Source organism: Sturnira hondurensis, unplaced genomic scaffold, assembly GCF_014824575.4.
Source record: "Sturnira hondurensis isolate 20B ecotype Veracruz unplaced genomic scaffold, ASM1482457v3 Scaffold0012012, whole genome shotgun sequence".
In the NCBI taxonomy this organism is placed as follows: Eukaryota; Metazoa; Chordata; class Mammalia; order Chiroptera; family Phyllostomidae; genus Sturnira; species Sturnira hondurensis.
The window spans coordinates 6,419,373-6,433,780 of record NW_028084643.1 but is presented as its reverse complement, the minus strand read 5'-3'; the positions used below and the strand labels follow the sequence as shown (position 1 = coordinate 6,433,780).

The window sequence follows — 14,408 nt, the reverse complement described above, 5'->3', positions numbered from 1 at the left end:
TGCAGAATGATCTTGGCTGATCATGCTCTATGACATGTTTATGTTCAGTGGGGAACACCATTATCTGTCTGAGTCAAGTCAGCTTCCCAGTGGCAGCTTTCAAGACTCCCTTGTTATTTCTCATTAAGACATCCAAAATTGCAAGAATGGGACTGGTAGTGTCTAGGCTTAAGCATAAATCTCTTGACTTTTGGGACAGAGGCCTTTTTATCAATGCATGCCACACCACAGAAATCTGTAATGTGATAAAGGCAGTAAAGTAGAAAGTACACAGGGTTTGGAATTTGTTAAAATTCAGTTTAAATCTTGGCTCTACCACTTAACTGATATCTCTGAATATCGGTTTCCTCAGTGAGGCCATTGCAAATATTTAGGTGAGTGTTTCCCAATTCTGTATTGTTAATTTTTAGGAGGATTCAAAAATAGAATTTTTCTGCATCTCTAGGAAAAATGTGTACTAGATACCAATTTATCTTGGATGCTTAAATTTTATTTTAATTTAAAATAGATTTAGATTTTTAAAACCTATTGTTTTTCAAATCTTAAGTCAAAACTGGTAAATAAGTGGTATTACCAGCCCTTCAAAGTAATGAGATAATTTCCTGAATGCTATTTTAGTGTTGGAGGCAAGTAGACAGGGAAACAGTAGTATATTTTGTGTATTTTTTGTCTTGCCTGATTTTGAGACAATTATCAAAAAATACCTACCTGATTTGCTAAGGTTACTATCTTTCCTGGTGGTTCAAATTAGAAGTGTATAAATGTCTGTCAAAACTTTCAAGTAAAAAGTCTCAGGATAATCTAACTGTTATATATTTCATTTCAACTGTTTCCTTAAAAATTGATCAAAGGATTTATATTTCTACAAGGTTTTCATTCTATAAGGTTTTTACAAAGACTGTTTTGGGTTTCATGAAAAGAAATACAATACTAGGAGAAGAAGACCAACAAACATGTAGAGATGAAATAAGGTTAGAAAGCAATACTTCTAAATAAAATGTTCAGGTCAGTTAAATTTATGAATAAAACCATATACATCTTCTAAAAGCCTTGTTTTACCTTTCAGTGAGTTATCCTAAGAATGAAATGTGGAAAAGGATTTCAGATAAGAGAAGAAAATAACTTATATTAATAAAGAAAGTGATATTTAAACAAAGATAAAATGGACAAAAGAAATCTCTAAAAATTCCATTTATTACAATAAAAGATTTTTCTTTTACTTTATAAGCAAAGGAATGGTCTTGGGGCACAGGGGATGGTTGTAGGGCTCAGAGAGCTCAGAGAAAGAATTTGCAAGTCTTCATTTAGAAGAGCGGGGCACACCCCCCAAACTCTTCCAAACACAGAAATATTGAATGGAATACACAAGAAGAAACATTAATACGGAATCAACCTCGAAGGTGAGGAAGAAAAATCTCAACTTTTCAGACATTGAGAGAAACTCTAGCCAGAAAAATGAGCAAAAACTAAGGTTAAAGTGCTACAGAACTATGGAAGAAGGCTGAGGACATAAGGAGGATAGATATGGGACTTCCCTATGAGGTTATCTCTTATGAGGAAAAAAATTCCCAGTAAGATGTCAAGAAGTATCAAACTATTGAGGGAACAAGTCACACTGAAAAAGTCAATGCAGATAATAAATGGGTGTATAAAGAGACCAAGATTTTCCAATAATGAGTAGTCTAAAAAGACTTTAAAATTGTTAAGGAATGATCAAAGATGAAAGAGGGAAAGAAACCATAAAATAAGACAGGACACTATATATGAAAAATTTATATAATGGAACCAAACAGGAATTATAGCAATAAAAATAAGTAAATATGACTTTAAATTTAAAACAACAACAGTAAGAACAGTACATTTGGGAGTTTAAAAGCAAGATGGGACTAAAAAATAGCTGCTACTAATAAGGATAATGTAAGGAGGAGGCTGAAATAAGTTCTAATATATCATAATCACAATTAAACATAAATGAACAATTAGAAACAAGTTTAATAGCTATCATTTAGGTGAAGGAACAGATTGTGGTGTATTTATACAATGGCATATGTAAATGGTATTAGTTAAAAATAAATGAGATCACTACGTAGTAATACCCATAGATTTGAAAAGCATCATTAAGAATGAAAGTAAGTTGCAATGCAATGTAAGTTATTCAATTTAAGTATGTGGAAAGAAGAGATTACATTTCCAAAGCAATGTTTTCCTGTTTATATTTGTTCTATAACCCCTTCACCTTGGTTAGTCTTACTAACAAACTTTCCCAATATAAATAGAAGTACAAGTGAAATAAAAAATAGAAGTGAAATAATGCAATTTAATCCTGCAACTGCTCTTTTCTATTTACTTTAAATAATGAATCTTTCATGGGTCTCCAGCATAAATTTTTTCTTTAAAATTTTTTTGATTATGCCAAATATGTGTAGATTCTTTAAAAATATCTCATTTTTAAAGCAATTAAAAGGTAGAATAGGCCTCATTAAAATTGGGGAATAAAACTTATCATTAAATGGAGTAGTCTGTGTTCCAAATACCAACAAACTTGGCAGTTGTATCTTAATGACTCTGAGCCTCTGCTAAAACAGAGTAACAAAGATTTAGTGATTGACATAAGTTAAGCTGCAATTCTAAAAAGTCACAGGGAAATTTATTTGTATATATGAGAAATAGAATGAGACTCTTTTTGAAAGCATCTTGGGAAATTCAGGTTGATTCAATGAATGTGGAAAAAAGAAAAAGTGCCTGAGTCTTAGAATGGAGAATAATTTAATATACTGGGTCTGGCAGAAGTAACACCAGCTTGAGTGTGGTTGGTAGGGTAATAATATGGGCGACCGCCAACATCATACTCAATAGACAGAAACTAAAAACTTTCTCACTGAAATCAGGAACAAGACAAAGTTGTTGAGGGGCAGGAAGATGGCATTGTGATAGGAGGAAGTAGATTCCACTCCCCCCTATACACGGGAGAAAAACCTATTGATCTATGGAGGAACAGACCAAACAGCCAAAAGTATCCCAGCATATATGAAAATAAGGGACCATAAATTGTAGCGGACACTGAAAACCAGATGGTAAGGAGAGTGCTTCAGGAAAGTAAGAGCCCAGGGATCAGTGCGGGGACCAGGGAGGCTGCCGCCCCAGGATGGGGCCTCGTTGGGTCTGCCACAGAGCTCTTGGGAGACAACTGGGTCAACCTCTCCTTCCTCAGCCAAAGAAGGTTTGAGCAGCACCAGGAGAGACCTGGTTGCTTGAAGTTGCAGAAAGGGGAGTAAGGACTGAGTGGCAAACACACAGAGGCTGTGAGCACCCACGGCTATCCGTGGGAAGAGTGAACTCCCTAACCCTAGCAACCAGAAGTGGCAACTTCTATGATATTTGGAAAACATTTATTTGCAAAGATATATGCTTCTCTATGTTCATTGAAGCATTATTCACAGTGGCCATGACATAAAGACAGTGAAAGTGTCCTTCAGTAGCAGATCATATAGAGAAGATGTGGTACCTATATACAATGGAATACTACTCAGCCATAAGAAAAGATGAAATATTGCCATTTGCGACAACATGGATGGATATCGAGAATATTATGCTAGTCAAAATAGTCAGTCAAAAAAAGCTAAGAACCACATGATTTCACTCACATGTGCAGTATAAAACTCACAGACACAGACAATTGTATGGTCACAGACACAGACAATATGTGGACACAGACAGAAGGAGGTAGGGGGTAGTAATGGGTAAAAGGGGCAAAATACATAGGATCAGAAGACATTTTGACTTTGGGTGGAAGCATACAGTGCAATAGACAGATCATGAGTCATAAAAATATAAGCTTAAAACTTATATGATCCTATTAACCAAATTCACCCTCATATATTTAATTTAAAAAAAAGAAAGAATCTGTGACCTTAATTATTGTGGGAGCTGGGTGGAGGTGGTAGGGTTTAGTTATAAAAATGCTAACACACAAACCAGCTCTAAAGAGAGGATATGAGTGATGTCTCATTTTGGGATATCAAAATATATTAATTTTTTTATCTGACTAAGAAATTATCCAGAGGATGCATTTTAGATGTAAACTTTTTATATTTAGCTATAAATTCTACCTCATATTCTGCTCCACATTCTCCTGGTTTCATTGCTGCTGAAATGGGCTAGATGCTAAGCTGTGCTTTATTACCAAAGAGAATGAGTTCTATCCGGCACTGACAGAGTCAAACATTAAACACTAAGAACTGCAGTGAGGAAAGACTGGCTATTTTATTATTAATGGCACCACCCAGGAGCATGGAAAGTCAATGCTCGAGAGTCAGAACTCCCTGATAGCTGTAGGTTACAGATGGTAGAGGCCAAAATCAGAAGACACCATGGGTTAGGGTGTTTGAAGTCATACTGGAAGCTGATTGGTTGGAGGTGAGGAAAGGGTAATTAATTAAATCTTCAGGTCACTTTTTTAGGGGAGCATAAAATTTTATTGACAGGTTAGAGGAGGAGCCAGAGGTAAAGGTCCCACTCCTTCCATGCCCGTACCCCAAAGCATGCATCCCTCTGCTGGAAGCAGGAGGCCAGGGAGGCTGCTGGACTCAGGCAGTCTTGGTAGTGGGCACGTTGTTGTAATAGTCATCTGGCCCTTGAGCAGGCTATGGTAAGTGGCGATCTCCTGCTCCAGCCGTGTCTTGGTGTCCATGAGCTATTGGGACTCCAAGTTCTGCTGCTTGATGTCAGCACAAACGTCACTCAGCTGGGCTTGTTACTGCTGATCAGAATCTGGATCTGTGCCAGCTGGGCTCCGAAGCCAGACTCTGTTTCCACCAGCATGCCTTCCAGGGTGGCTTTCATGCTGAGCTGAGACTGCCACTGGATCTCCAGACCCTGGAGGGTGTGGCACAGGTCAGTGACCTCCATCTTGCTAGTCTGCAGTTACTCTGCGTGGCCAGTGATCTTCTGGTTCAGCTCTTCAGCCTGCCTGATGAATTGGGCTTCAGCATCTTTCCTGTTCTTCTCAGCCATGACCTTATATTGGCTTCTCATGTCTCTCAGGATTTTGGCTGGGTCAGTGCCAGGATTGGAATCCACCTCCACACCGACCTGGGCACCCACCAATCCACTCAGGACACTGATTTCCTTCTCATGGTTCTTCAGCTAGGCCAGCTTTTCTTTCAAGCCTTGGATCTGCATCTCTAGGTTGGCTCTGGCCAGGGTCAGCTTGTTCAGCACCTTGCACAGGCCATTGATGTAAACCTCCATGCTCATGCACAGGGCCTGCTTCATCTCAAACTTGGTTCCAAAGTCATCTGCAGCCAGATGGGCATTGCTGATCTGCAGGACAACCCTGGAATTCTCAGTGGTGGCACCGAGAATCTTGTCCCACAGCTCCTCTATGGTTTGGTAGTATTGGCTGTAGTGGCAGGTGGGCCCTGCTTCTAATACCACCTCTGCTAGTCACAGATCTTCACCTCTAGGTCTCTGTTGGCCACCTCCAGGGTGCACACATTCATCAGGTAGGAGGCCAGGTGGTCGTTAAGGTTATGCATGGTGATTTTCTCGTTGCTCACCAGAAGCCCGTTGGACCCAATCATGGTGCCCACATCGCCACTGCCGTAGCCCTCAGAGGAGGATGAGGACACAAAGTGGGCAGAGGACAGACATGCCAAGGCTGCCCAAACTTCCATGGATGCTGGGTGTGAGGTAGGTGACCCCAGATCTGAAGTGCACAATGGGGCCGCCCATGCTCGAGAAGGGCAAGGAGGTGGACAACTGGCAATAGCTGTAAGAGGAAGTGGAGACACTAGTCAAGGAGCTGTGGTTGGCCTGAGGAGTCATATTCCTTCAGGTCTTAACTAGAGCTCTGAGGTCTTTTCTGGGGTTCCTGTTTGGTTTCATGGAATAGTATGGGGCGGGTTGCCATTCTACCTTAGGGCTCTGCATCTAAAACATGATTTAGGTCAAGATGTTATCTTGAGCTTGTGACCCTTAGGGCATGGTGGGTGTTTCTGACTGCTTCAGGGGGTTAATGACTGGTAAGGGAAAGAGCTAAGGCTTATAAAGTATTCTGTGAAAAAACTGAATAAAGTGCTGGGGCTACATGTTAAATTAAAATCCTATTAGGATTTAAATCAGGACCCTTGGTTTCAGCTGAAATGCCTCATGGCTACCTTATGCTCCTTTCTCTGGACCTTGGCCTATAAAGAGAGAGAGTGCCTTCTGAACAGAAGCCACTGCTACCTGCTGTCAGAGCTTAAGGAGAAATCAGCTCTAGCTAGCCGGGAAATGCTGAGCTCCTTCTCTCTTCCTTCGATAAGCTCCACCTTAGTAAAATGTGGAAGTGAGTGTCAGTTACTGATGTACACAGACTCTCTTCTTAAGTCATGGGGAAAGGTTGGGAAAGATCGATATGATGCCTTATTTTAAAGATATACGTAGAGGCACTGTAATGTGTAAGACAATGTGTGAGGCACTGTTCAATACATACATGAGGGTCTCTGCCATGGAGGAATTACAATGTAGTAAAAACTAGAGAATATCAGGATTTTCACAGGGGCAATATTTAATGAAACTTTTTCCAAATCAAGTTTGAATTAAGTGAGATACAAAAATGGACACAATGGTAAGATTAAAAAAAACTATCTTTGTTATGATAGAATTACTGAAAAACATGGCTCAAATTTGAGGCAACAGTGGGATTCCTAATAATACAATCAGAATTAGATGTGTCCCCCAAGTCATGGTCTCCCCCATTGCCTGCAAAGAAGTGGCCCCAGGAAACCATAAGTGTGGAAGAGAAGACTTTAAACTACGCATCATATAGAATGGATTCTCAAGAAGGAAGCTTTGCATATCCTGTTGATTATTCCAGTTTTACTCACCAGGGAAATTCTTTCTCTTCCCATTGAACAAATATGTTATCAATAAATAACTTCAACACATAATGCACATTCCATCTTGTAGGTCTCCCAAGCAAGAGATATGAGATCAAGGAGTTTTGGATTGTGGCAATTTTTTTTTAAACCCTCACCCCAGGTTATGTTTCCATGGATTTTAGAGACAGAAGAAGGGAGAAAGGAAGAGAGAGAAACATCAGTGCCTCAATGTAAGAGAGAAACATCAATCTGTTGCCTCCTGTACAGGCTGGGACAGAGGATTAAACCTGCAATCTAAGTATGTGCCCTGACTGGGAATTGAATCCAAAACTTTTTGGTGTACAGAATGAAGCTTTAACAGACTGAATCACTCAGCCAGGGCTTGTTCTGCTAAAACATTTTATTGTTTAGCTACTTTTTTGCCTTTATTTTCCTGATTTGTGCAATACCAGCAGGCAGTACACTCCCACCATGTAACAAGTAGCCTGGGACTTGATTGTCCTTCATGGGTTCCATGTTAATATACTGCATCTTAGTCTTCTGATTTTATAAACTTAAAAGGGGCACAGTCTTAATTCTGTTACTCTACCTTCAATAGCAATTACTCACTGCTATTTATTCAGGAATACTCTTGAGTATTTTGTAATGCTAATCTCACAGATCTCCACTGCCCTGTGGCTTTCAAGGGATGTTTCTTATTTCCTGGATTCTGGTTCCCTCTGGAGGAGTCATTCCAGTTTGCTTTCTGGCATCTTTTTTCTCTTCTTCTCCTAGATTTTGTTCAGTGTTAGGCACTCTTTCTGATTTAGTAACAATTAAACAGTTTCCTGTTTAAACATTGCTACTGAAACTTGTCTGCATGTTGGTACCACCTAGGACCTTTAAAAACACTGATGGTGGGTGAGACCCCCGGAGATTCTGATATATTCAGTCTGGAGTGTAGTCTTCCAACAATTCTGGGGTCAGCAATTTGAGAACCATTGAATTAAACCACATTTTCTTTATTTCAATACTTTCTTTAGAGCAGTTTAGAACTTTTTGCATTTTATGTCCATCTATTCTGACCTTTAAATTCTGATATCTTCCGTATATGTTTAGTCTTGCTAACATTTCAACCATCCTCTTAAGTAATTTTCTTTTGCTTCTGCTTAAAAAGCATACTTTCCTTTATTTTATAGTCATTCTTTCATTGTTCCTTTTCTAATAGGAAGACTAAAATGATCCAAGAAGTTGCCATATTTTCTTTACAACAAAGATTCTTTTAGTTTGTAGTTAATGCAATCTATTGCTCTTCTTCGAGTGAAGCCTGCTTTGGATCTAATATCTAAAGCCAGTTTCAAAACACATGGTAGGATGGTCCTTAGGCCTATGTGCAATTTTCATGAATTTAAGGTTAGTTGCTCCATTGTCTTCTTCTGATTTCTGAATGAAGAATGGACTTTGAACAATACCTTACTATCTACCCTGTAGGATCTAGCTATAATACCAAATATGGTATTATAGCTAGACCCTAGCTCATGCTCTGTAGAACACCACTGCATAATAGATCTATCTGTGAAACAACAACCTAACATAACCTTTCCCATTTATTGATGCTTTAGGAAGGTTCACTTCACCACAACATTATATTCAACATGAGTCCAAGCCACACTTGTAGAATTCAAGATCAGACTGCAGCAGCTTCCATCTGAGGCCCACATGGCTGATCTCTGGATATGTTGCTTTGGCCTCATGCTTGTAGCTCAGCCTTTATAAAACACTCACTGGCTTGTGGTTGAAATTGTCATCAACTTTAATGACCTGACAAGGTTCAAGTACCATATGGTAATCACTTACTAAAGTCCCAAGCTTAAAGCTCTCCATTCAGTGTATATCAGCTAAAAACAAACAAACAAAACAAGTAAAACAATACCAAAGGAAAAAAACCCTCCAAGTTACATGGCACATTACAGGCTGCTAAAATCAAATGTCTAGACACAGTCTTCTCTTGGGCCACAGTAGAAGCCTCAATCTCAAGGTGTTATTTTACTGCTCAAGATTCACTCTTTGTTCGTTTTTCATGGCTTTTTAAATTTTTTTTTTAGATTTTATTTATTTATCTTTAGAGGGGAAGGGAAGGAGAGAGGGAGAGAAATATCAATGTATGGTTGCCTCTCGTGCGTCCCCTGTCGGGAACAGGGAACTAGCCTGCAACCCAGGCATGTGCCCTTGACTGGGAATCGAACCGCGATCGTGTGGTTCGCAGGCCCGCGCTCAATCCACTGAGCTATACCAGCCAGGGCATCATGGCTTTTGAACTAAGATAATCTAAGGACAATATCTATTATTCTCCACTCAATTAGAGACAAAGGAGTTAGGGACAATGAGAAGAATGAGATAAATATTCCAAGTTCTTATTGAAAGTTTTTGGAGAATATGACTTAGTTTAATGAAAACACTGGTCTTTTTTTATGCTGTGTCCCAGAACTAGATAGTCTTACCCAATCATAAACAACCTAAAAAAGCACAGGCAACTCTTGCTGAGTAATGGCCAGTTTCTGTAAAACAGAGTCCTATAAGAGAAGACTGTAACACATGCTTCCTAGAGAAAGACAGGCCCAGTCAGATTTTATCCCAAATTCTCAGCAATCTAGTCACTTTTCCAAGAGTCTTCCAGTAACAGAGGTCCCTCATCATGAGAAGCCAACAGAGAGAAGGTTCCCTCCAACAAAGGAGACAAGACATGCACACCAATACCCATTACAACAGCAACATGTAAATGACACCATGAAACAAACTCAGCAGCCTTAGTTCTGAGGAAGGAAGGACTCATGATTATTGTAATGAAAAAGATAGCTCTATCATAAGATCTTAGAGGGCAGAAGACACAGCACAGAATGGGGGAATTATAGAAGCATCCTCAGCAAAAACACTGTGAGAGAATAACTGACAAGTCTAAGATGAAGTGGGTCACCCCAATTCTATCATCACAATTTAAGCTCCACTGTACCCACCTTAATTGGCCTATTCCATCCTATTTATCAGGTTAATCCTATTTAACATTTCACTTAAAATTTCTTATAAAACATTCTTTATGGCTCTAACAGTGTACCAGTGATGCAGAACTGAATCTGAACACCTCTATTCAACATATTTTCTGGTTCATCCTCTCATAAGAATCATATCGTGGGGAGGTATGGTCTCAAGGGAATGGAGTTTGGGCATTGTTCAAGGTCATAAGGCTGTCAGCGACCTGCTGGACTGCCTAGCTTTCTTGTGGGATCATGTGGTAGGTAATGATGTCATAAGAAACTTGAAAAAGGTATTTTCTTTGAGTGAGACAGCAAGTTCATACTGAAATCACATAAATATTTATCCTGTCTATGAATAGAGAAGAATTTGTCTGATAGTTTTCCATTCAAGGAAAAACATTCATCCCTGTCCTTACCATACTTCCATGGAAAGAAGGACATATTATCTTTAAGGTAGCATTTTTTTTTCCTTTTAAAAAAATTTTATTTATTTATTTAATTCTTATTCAAGTACAGTTTTCTGTTTTATATTCCCTGCCCTGCCCCCCCAGTGCTCCCCACCTCCCTCCCATTTCTGCCCCCCACCTTAATTATTGTCCATGTGTCCTTTATACTTATTCATGTGAGTCCCTCCCCATTTCCCCTATGATTCTATTCCCTCTCCTCTCTGGACCCTGTCAGCCTGTTCTGCATTTAAGTGTCATTACTCATATTTTGTTTGCTTGTTTGTTTTGTTGTTTAGATTCCTGTTAAAGGTGAGATCATATGGTATTTGTCTTTCACTGCCTGGCTTATCTTGCTCAACATAATGTTCTCCATTTCCATCCATGATGTTGCAAAAGGTAGGAGCTCCTTCTTCCTTTCTGCAGCATAGAATTCCATTGTGTAAATGTACCATAGCTTTTTGATCCAGTCATTTACCGATGGGCATCTAGGTTGCTTCCAAGTCTTGCCTATCGTGAATTGTGCTGCTATGAACATCTGGGTGCATAGCTTCTTTTGGATTGATGTTTCAGGGTTCTTAGGATATGCTCCTAATAGTGGAATTGCTGGGTCAAAAGGCACGTTCATTTTAAGTTTTCTTAGAAAGTTCCATACTGTTTTCCATAGTGGTTGTACCAGTCTGCAATCCCACCAGCAGTGAACTAGGGTATCCTTTTCCCCACAACCTCTCCAGCGCTTATTGTTTGTTTATTTGTTTATTATAGCCATCCTGACTGGTGTAAAGTGGTATCTCATTGTGGTTTTAATTTGCACCTCTCTGATAGCTAGTGATATCGAGCATCTTTTCATGTGTCTCTGGATCCTCTGTATGTCCTCCTTGGAGAAATGTCTGTTCAAGTCCTTTGCCCATTTTTTAATTGGGTTGCTCATCTTCTTTGAGTGGAGTCAAGTGAGTTCTTTGTATATTTTGGAGATTAAACCTTTGTCTGAGGTATCATTGGCAAATATGTTTTCCCAAACTGTTGCTTCTCTTTTTATCTTGATACTGTTTTCCTTAGCCATGCAGAAGCTTTTAATTTTGATGAGATCCCATTTGTTTATTCTTTCCTTTATGTTCCTTGCTCTAGGGGACGTATCAGTAAAAATATTGCTGCGTGGAATATCTGAGATTTTCTTGCCAAGGCTCTCCTCTAGGGTTTTAATGGTTTCACGGCTTATATTTAAGTCTTTTATCCACCTTGAATTTATTTTGGTGTATGGTGTAAGTTGGTGCTCAAGTTTCATTTTTTTGCATGTAGCTGTCCAGTTCTCCCAACACCATTTGTTGAAAAGGCTGTCTTTACTCCATTTTATGTTATTGCCCCCTTTGTCGAATATTAATTGACTGTAGAGAGTTGGGTTTATTTCTGGGCTCTCTGTTCTATTCCATTGGTCTATGTGCCTGTTTTTGTGCCAGTACCAGGCTGTTTTGATTACAGTGGCCTTGTAATACAGTTTGATATCAGGTATTGTGATCCCTACTACTTTGTTCTTCTTTCTCAAAATTGCGGCTGCTATTTGGGTCTTTTATGGTTCCATATAAATTTTTGAAGTGTTTGTTCTATGTCTGTGAAATATGCCATTGGAACTTTAATAGGTATTGCATTGAATCTATAAATTGCTTTGGGTAGTATGGACATTTTGATGATGTTAATTCTTCCAATCCATGAGCATGTTATATGTTTCCATTTTTTTGTGTCTTCCTTGATTTCTGTCTTCAGTGTTGTGTAGTTTTCTGCATACAGGTCTTTTACCTCCTTGGTTAGTTTTCTTCCCAGATATTTTATTTTTGTTTTTGTTATATCGAAGGGGATTTTTTCCTGATTTCTGCTTCTTCTGTTTCATTGTTGGTATACAAAAATGCCTTTGATTTCTGGATATTGACTTTGTATCCCGCTGTTTTGCCAAGTTCGTTTATTAGTTCGAGCAGTTTTTTAATAGAGGCTATAGGATTTTCCATGTACACTATCATGTCATCCGCAAACAATGACATTTTTGTTTCCTCCTTTCCAATTTGGATACCTTTTATTTCCTTTTCTTGTCTGATCGCTGAGGCTACAACTTCCAATACTATATTGAATAGAAGTGGTGAAAGTGGACAACCTTGTCTTGTTCCTGATCTTAGTGGAAAAAATTTTAGTTTTTGCCCATTGAGTATGATGTTGGCTGTAGGCCTTTCATATATGGCCTTTATTATATTGAGGAATGTTCCCTCTATTACCATTTTTCTGAGTACCTTTATCATAAATGGGTGTTGTACCTTATCAAGAGCTGTTTCCACGTCTATTGATATGATCATGTGTTTTTTGTCTTTGCTTTTGTTTATGTGATGTATTACATTTACTGATTTACGAATATTGAACCATCCTAGCATCCCAGGGATGAATCCCACTTGGTCGTGGTGTATGATCTTTTTAATGTATTGTTAGATGTGATTTGCCAATATTTTGTTGAGGATTTTAGCATTTAGGTTCATCAGCGATATTGGCCTGAAGTTTTCTTTCTTTGTTGTGTCTCTATCTGGCTTTGGAATTAGGATGATGCTGGCTTCATAAAAAGAGTTGGGGAGTTTTCTTTCCTTTTGGATTTTTTGGAATAGTCTGTGAAGAATAGGTGCTAGCTCTTTCTTAAAAGCTTTGTAGAATTCTCCTGTGAAACCATCTGGTCCAGGGCTTTTGTGTGATGTGAGTTTTTTGATTACTTTTTCAATTTCATCTGGTCTTATTGGCCTGTTCAGGTTTTCTGCTTCTTTTTCATTGAGTTTTGGAAGATTATATTTTTCTAGAAATTTGTCCATTTCACCTAGGTTTTCAAATTTCTTGGCATACTGTTCTGCATAGTAATTTCTTACAGTCCCTTCTATTTCTGTGGTATCAGTTGTAATCTCTTCTCTTTCATTTCTGATTGTATTTATTTGGGTCCTCTCTCTTCTTTTCTTGATGAGTCTAGTTAAAAGTTTGTCTATTTTGTTTATCTTTGCAGAAAACCAACTCTTGGATTCATTGATCCTTAGAATTGTGCTTTTAGTCTCTATGTCATTTAGTTCTGCTCTGATCTTGCTTATTTCCTTCCTTCTACTGGCTCTGGGCTGTCTTTGTTGTTGTTCCTCAAGTTCTTGGAGGCGTCGGGTTAGGTTTTTGTTTGAAATGTTTCTAACTTCTTTAGATAAGCCTGTGTTGCTATGAACTTCCCTCTCAGGACTGCCTTGGCCGTGTCCCATAAGTTTTGGGTTGTTGTGAGTTCATTTTCATTTGTTTCCAGAAGCTTTTTGATGTCTTCCCTAATTTCAGTCTTGACCCATTCATTGTTTAATAGCATACCATTCAGTCTCCATGCTTTTGGGTGTTTTGGGTTTTTTCCTATGGGGTTGGTTTCCAATTTCAGTCCCTTGTGATCAGAGATAATGCTTGGTATGAATTCTATTTTCCTGAAATTGTTGAGACTCGTTTTGTGTCCTATCATACGGTCTATCTTTGAAAATGTTCCACGTGCACTCGAAAAGAATGTGTATTTAGCTTCTTTGGGTTGGAGGGCTCTATATATATCAATTAGGTCTATTTCATCTAGAGTGTCATTTAATGCTGCTATATCTTTGTTGATATTTTGTTTTGAAGATCTGTCCATTTTTAACAGTGGGGTGTTATAGTCCCCTACTATAATTGTGTTGCTGTCAATATCTTTCTTGAGGTCCTCTAGGATTTTCCTTATATATTGGGGTGCTCCTCTGTTGGGTGCATATATATTTACGATGTTAATGTCTTCTTGGTGGATTCTTCCCTTGAGTATTATGAAGTGACCTTCTGGGTCTCTCATTATGGCCCTTTTTTTGAAGTCTATTTTATCTGATATGAGAATTGCTACCCCGACTTTTTTTTCTTGTCCATTTGCTTGAAAAATTTGTTTCCATCCTTTCACTTTTAGTCTGTGTTGGTCTTTTGACTTGAGGTGGGTCTCTTGTAGGCAGCATATGTGTGGGTCATGCTTTCTTAACCATTCAGCTATTCTATGTCTTTTAATTGGTGCATTTAATCCATTTACATTTAAGGTTATT

The 14,408-nt window shown here is 38.6% G+C and overlaps 1 pseudogene; it reads right to left on the bottom strand.

Annotated features, from left to right (window-relative positions):
- Positions 1–4,586: 4,586 nt before the first annotated feature.
- LOC118996991 (keratin, type I cytoskeletal 19-like) lies at positions 4,587–5,826 on the bottom strand (annotated as a pseudogene).
- Positions 5,827–14,408: the final 8,582 nt, after the last annotated feature.